Raw genomic sequence first — 7,037 nt, forward strand, 5'->3', positions numbered from 1 at the left:
TTGGCATCTCACATTATCCATTGAGGTTCAGAATGATTGGCATCTATAGGAACTTCAGATTTCGAATAGTGTTATTGACTCTCTTAGTTCAGTATGATGATTCTTGAACACATCTTCTTTATGAGTCTTGGCCGTGGCCCTAAGCATTTTGTTTTTCAGTATTACCACCGGATACATAAATGCCACAGACACATAATTGGGTGAACCCTTTCAGATTGTGACTCAGCTTTGCTAAAGTCCCCAATTAGAAGTGTCCAGGGTTCTTAAGCACACTCTTTTTTTTGCTTTGGACCTTGAATTTAACCGCTCAGTCTCAAGTTTTCACTTGACACCTACACGCCACAAGCACATGGTTAGGGACAGCTTGGTTTAGCCGCTTAGACCAGGATTTTATTCCTTTAGGCCCTCCTATCCACTGATGCTCAAAGCCTCGGGGTCCTTTTTAATTGCCTTGCCTTTTGGTTTTAAGGGTTATTGGCTTTTTGCTCTTGCCTCTTGGTTTTAAGAGCTTTGGCTTTTTCTGCTTGCTTTTTCTTTCTATATTTTTTTTTTATTCGCCATAAAATTTTTTTTTTCTGCAAGCTTTGTTCTTTGCTGCTTTTTCTTGCTTCAAGAATCATTTTTATGGTTTTTCAGATTATCAAATAACATGTCTCCTAGTCATCATTCTTTCAAGAGCCAACATATTTAACATTCTTAAACAACAACTTCAAAAGATATATGCACTGTTCAAGCATACATTCAGAAAACAAGAAGCATTGCCACCACATCAATATAATTAAGCTAAGTTCAAGGATAAATTCAAAACTCATGTACTTCTTGTTCTTTTGAATTAAAACACTTTTCATTTAAGAGAGGTGATGGATTCATAGGACATTCATATCTTTAAGACATAGTTACTAACTACTAATGATCATGTAATGAAGACACAAACATAGATAAGCACCATAACATAGAAAACGAAAAAAAATAGAAGAAATAAGAGCAAGGAATGAATCCTCCTTAGTGATGATGGCGTTTCAATGATGTTTTTGAGCTCTTCTATGTCTCTTCCTTGCCTTTGTTGCTCCTCCTTCATTGCTTTTTAGATCTTCTCTGATTTCATGAAGGATGATGGAGTGCTCTTGATATTCCACCCTTAGTTGCTTCCAATAATTGTGTGGAAGAAAATGAATCCCCTGAGGTATCTCAAGGATCTCTTGATTTGCAGTCAAATGTGCTACCACTGAGCTATAGACCCTTGATGGAAGCTTTTGTCTTCCCTTTCCTCTTTCTAGAGGTTTCTCTGGCCTTAGGTGCCATCAATGGTTATGGAAGAAACAAAAAAAGCTATGCTTTTACCACACCAAACTTAGAAAGTTGCTCGCCCTCGAGCAAAAGAAGAAAGAATAGAAGAATAAGAAGATATGGAGGAGATGGAGGGATCTGTGTATGGATGTGAGTGGTGAATGGAGAACAGAAGGGATGGTCATGAATGGAGAGAGAGAGGGTGAGGTGGGTGAGGGATTCACAGATCCTGAGATGATCCTGTGGTGTCCACAGATCTTGAGGTGATCCTGTGGTGTCCACAGATCCTGAGGTGTCAAGGCATTTACATCCCTGCACCAATTTAGGCATGCAAAATGCCCTTGCACACAACTCTGGGCGTTCAGCGCCAGGTTGGTACCCATTTTGGGGGTTCAACACCCATTTGCTGCCATTTCTGGCGTTGAACGCCAGAACCATGCTTGTTCTGGGCGTTCAGCGCCAAGATGCTGCCCATTCTGGGCGTTCAGCGCCAGAACCATGCTCTGTTCTGGCGTTTGAACGCCAGACAGATGCTCCTCCAGGGTGTGATTTTTCTTCTGCTGTTTGATTCCGTTTTTGATTTTTTTGTTTGTTTTGTGACTCCACATGATCATGAACCTAAGAAAACATGAAAAACAATAAAAATAAGAATTAGATAAACATTGGGTTGCCGCCCAACAAGCGCTTCTTTAATGTCGATGCCTAATACAATAGTAAGAGGTCCTATTTATAATAAACTAGCTACTAGGGTTTACATGAGTAAGTATTTGATGTATAAATCCACTTCCGGGGCCCACTTGGTGTGTGTTTGGACTGAGCTTAAGTGTTGCACGTGCAGAGGCCATTTGTGGAGTTGAACGCCAGTTTGGGCGTTCAACTCTGGTTTTGGATCCTTTTCTGGCGCTGGACGCCAGATTTGGGTAGAAAGTTGGCGTTGAACTGTCAAAAAGCGTATAAATTATCCGCTCATCATTGCCCTGACGCTAGGCGACGCGAACGCGTGCTCTACACGGACGCGTCGCAGTGGCGAAAATCAGCGTGGCAGATTTCTTCTCCACCGATTTCTGGGCTGTTTTCGACCCAGTTTGCAGCCCAGAAAACACAGGTTAGAGGCTATAAAGTGGGGGAATCCATTCATTCATAATCATCAGCTCATAATTCATAATTTTAGGATTAGATGTAGTTTTTAGAGAGAGAGATTCTCTCTTCTCTCTTAGGATTTAGGATTAGGATTACTTTTAATTTTATTGCTTCAATACCAGGTCCAATATTTTCCTTTAATTAATGTCTCTCTTCTATTTTTTATTCCAATTCTCTTACTTGTTAATGTTCCAATCTAGCTTATGAACCTTCCCATGTTAAGATTTGAATGTTCTATTTAATATATTTCGAGGTATTTCAGTTTATGATTGTTTTATTCTATTTATGAATGCTTTTAATTTAATTTAGATAATTTCTTTCTTTTGGCTCTGGTTAAGTAATTGGTGACGCTTGAGTTCTCAAATAAAGCAGTGGTTAAAATTGGGAGTTGCTCCAATAACTCTAGTCTTTCCATAGGAATTGACTAGGACTTGAAGATCAAACTAATTAGTCCACTTGATTTACCTTCATAGTTAGAGGTTAACAAAGTAAGATTAAAATCCAATTCTCATCACAATTGATAAGGATAGGACTTCCAATTCTTATACCTTGCCAAGAGTTTTATTTTATAGTTATTTATTTATTTTACTTGTCATACTTCTTCCTTACTTTCAAATCGCCCCAATTTACAAGACTCATAACCAATAATAAGAACACTTCCCTGCAATTCCTTGAGAAGACGACCTGAGGTTTAAATACTCAGTTATCAATTTTATTGGGTTTGCTTAAGTGACAAACAAAACGTTTGTAAGAAAGGACTTTTGTTGGTTTAGAAGCTATACCTACAACGAGGATTTATTCCGGATTCTAGACCACGCAAAAATTCTCTCTTCAAAATGGCGCCGTTGCCGGGGAATTGCAAACGTGTGCCTTATTATTGGTTATTATAAATAATTTCTTTTGCTTATTTATTTGTTTTTATTTTTGTTTTTTCATAAATTAAGAGGTTATTGGTTTTTATTTAGTTATTACAAATTTTTTTTCAAAAATTTGTTCTTCGTGTTCATCTTGACCTTCAAGTTGTTCTTAGTTGTTTTTTTCGTTTTGATCTAAAAATTTTAAGTTTGGTGTCATTTTATTGTTTTTCTCTTTCCTCATTTAATTCAAAAATATCTTTTCTCTTTATTTATTTTTTTTGAATTTTCGAAATTTCAGTTAAAAAATTTTTTCAGATTTTGATTTTAAAATTTTTATCTTATCTTATCTCAGTTTTAAATTTCAAATTTCAAATCTTTTTCAAAAATCATATCTTTTTCAAAATCTTATCTTATCTTATTTGAAAATCAAATTTCAAATTTTAAATTTAAAAATTTTAAAAATCAAACCTTTTCAAAATTTAAATCTTTTTCAAATTTTTATTTTATATTGTTGACTTTTTCAAAATTCAAATTTCAAAATTTAATTTTCAAAAATTTAAATTTCAATAACCTTTTTAATTTAAAATTTGTTTTTATTTTCGTTTTTAATTTTTATTTACTATTATGAGTTCTCACCCCTCTCGCTTTGAGTTTGGTTCCAATGCTGTTGCAAGGAATGAAAATTATAACAAGAACATGCATCAAGGTCAAAACAATCAGAGATGAAAGGAGCCACGAGGATCTGATCAACCCTTTCGGCAACATCACCTTCCAAGATACCATGGACAACGACCATTCCACAATGCATGTCAAAACAACAGTTATGGTGGACCCTCTTGTAATTACCAACAAGGCTCACCACATGAATATGAACCGCCTCTTCAACATACCTTTGGACTACCATACTCACAAGCCCCTTACAACCATTCACCTCCATATGACCCTAATCTTTATCCACCACACCAACCACCATATGAACCACACCCAGAACCACCACCTCAATATTCACCATCTCCATATCCTTATCAAGAAGAACCACCTTCCTATTATGAACCCTTTCTCCAAAATAATGAACCCTCATATCCACCCCAACCTCCAATGGATGACAGACTTCGTGTTATTCTTCAAGGGCAAGCAAGGATGCAAAGGAGTGTATTGGAACTCACTACTGCCTTAACCGAGGTAGTAAATATAATAGCCTCCCGGGATCTGAGAACTCATAGTACTCCCATGGCTGCATGTGGAGAATCAAAAGAAGAGTGTAGCATAAAGGAAACACTAGAAAATTCAGTGGATAATGAGGAACATGGCTTTGTATTGGAACAAGTGGAAGAAGCCATAATAGTTACAGAGGAAAAAATGGTTGAAGATTTAGGAGATGCTGAACCTCCATGGGAAAGTTAAGACATAGAGCCTCCTTCCAAGACGGTTGCATTTGATGTTAAGGAGGGTGTACAACCTCCAAGGCATATCATGGCTAAAGACTTTGAAAAGGTTGATCAAGAGATGGAGATTAAAGAAGAAGAAGCACAACCTCCCATGCCCTTGGAAAGCAATGAAGAGGAGATTGAATTGGAAGAAAGCTACTAAGAGGAAAAGGTTGAAATTGAAGAAGCTTACAAGGAGGTGGAAGTTGTCAAAGAAGAGCACAAGGGAGCGGAGCTTACAGGATCATTAGAAATGCATCTCCTAAGGCCATTACCGTCCAACACAACGTTCAAGTGGGTAAAATTCTTATCCTTGACCTTTACTTTCTCACTTGAATATGGGCTACTTGAGACAGATGGTCAACTTAGAGCTCTTTGTGGCTTTAAGAGTAAGAGGGAGATGGTTAGTGGTTGGCAACACAATCCTAGGTTCATTATGGTAGGTAGCTCACAGCTGAATTATTATGGTTGGAAGAATACTATATTGAATGGGTCTAGGAAGTTGGTTGACCGCTTTAGTGAGAATTCAAATTGCCTGCCACCCGGTTAGAACACTAATGATTAACAAGATGACGGGTGCAAAAGCAAGATTTGGGACCCCGGAATTTATTCTGGCAATCAACACTCTTGGGGCCTTATCACTTGCTTTAACTTACTTGAAGGCTTTCTGCACCTAGTTTGGGATCCCGGAGGCTGTTGGCATTCCAAACATTGGTGGAGATTTTTGGACGAATTCAAGCACAAGCCACCATAATAAAGGACTCCCCAAATGTCCAACTTAAGGACTTTAACTAAAAGTGCTAGGTGGGAGACAACCCACCATGGTATGATCGCTCCTTTTTCCAATTATAATTTTATTTAGTTTTGTTTGTTTTTGAGTTTTATTTTACTTCATTGAACCTGGAATAATTCATAACATCAGCATCAGCATCTGCATACTGCATAATTGCATAAAAAAAATCGCACGTGACGCGACAGCGTCACCGACGCGCCCACGTCACCAGTGCGTTGGGAAGAAAACAAGATTGAACAGAGAGTCATGCGAAAGCATGGCTAGAGGCGTGCCTTTGGCACAGATTGATCCACGCGACCGCGTCGCTGACGCGTCCGCGTCATGTAGGAAAAATGCCTCCCACACGTCCGCGTCACCCACGTGAACGCGTGGCCCTGTGAAATCGACGTAAACGGGTGTATGGCAGAATGTTGGGCTGGAACGTGGCTGGACTCGTGCTAGAAGTACAAACCCTACCACGCGACCACGTGCCCCATGCGTCCGCGTCATTTTCAAAATATGGCCATCCACGCGACCGCGTCACCCAATAATTTAGCAAAAAGAGTTTCGAACAGAGAGTTGCGCGAACGCGAGGCTGCACTCGCGCCAATCGCACAAATCAGGTCACGCGATCGCGTGACCCACGCTTCCGCGTCACCTGACCTTATCGCGCACCACGCGACCGTGTCACTCACGTGTCCGTGTCGCCTGCGCCGCACATCTTATCCAAATCAGCCAAATATCTTATTTTTTCTTCCCCAATCCTAATTTTTCTTATCCTTTCTTACTTTCTTCTTCTTCATCTTTTTAACTTCTCATCCCTCTTATCTTTCTTTTCATTTTATTTAATTTATTTGCATACTTTCATTCATTATATTTTAATTTTGAGCATATTTTTATTTTCTTTTCTAAATTTATTATTTTACCATTGGTGTCTAAATGTTCTTATTCAATTGTTACATCTTTTCTGGTATTTTCTTGGTGCTTATTACTTGTTTTATTCTGATTGGGTAACTGACGTTGGGATTTTTGCCAGTAAAGAATTTCATAAAAACATTCGCGTTGTAGATATAGTCTCTAAACCGACAGAAATCCCTTCGTACAAAAGTTTTGGTTGTCACAAGTAACAAACCCCTTAAAATTGATAACCGAATATTTAAACCTCGGGTCGTCTTCTCAAGGAATTGCAGGGAAGTATGTTCTTATTATTGGTTATGAAGATTGTAAATTGGGGGTTTTGGAAGTAAGGTGGGAATATGTTATATGACAAGTAAAATAAAGCAATAATAATAAAATCTCTTGGCAAGGTATAAGAAATTGGAAGTCCAGACTTAGTTATCCTTATCAATAACAATGAAAGTCGAATCTTGTTTCCACTTGGTCAACCTTTACTAAAATAAAGGAAAGTCAAGGGACTAATTAGTTTAATCTTTGAATCCTATTTATTTCCTAAGAAAAGGTTGGGATTATTGAAGCTCAATTCAATTAGCAAAGATAACAGTTATCAATTATGCTGTTGAGTTGGATAATTCCTGAGTTACTGATTTCTTAACC

This window comes from Arachis ipaensis, chromosome B01 (assembly GCF_000816755.2).
Source record: "Arachis ipaensis cultivar K30076 chromosome B01, Araip1.1, whole genome shotgun sequence".
Taxonomy (NCBI): Eukaryota; Viridiplantae; Streptophyta; class Magnoliopsida; order Fabales; family Fabaceae; genus Arachis; species Arachis ipaensis.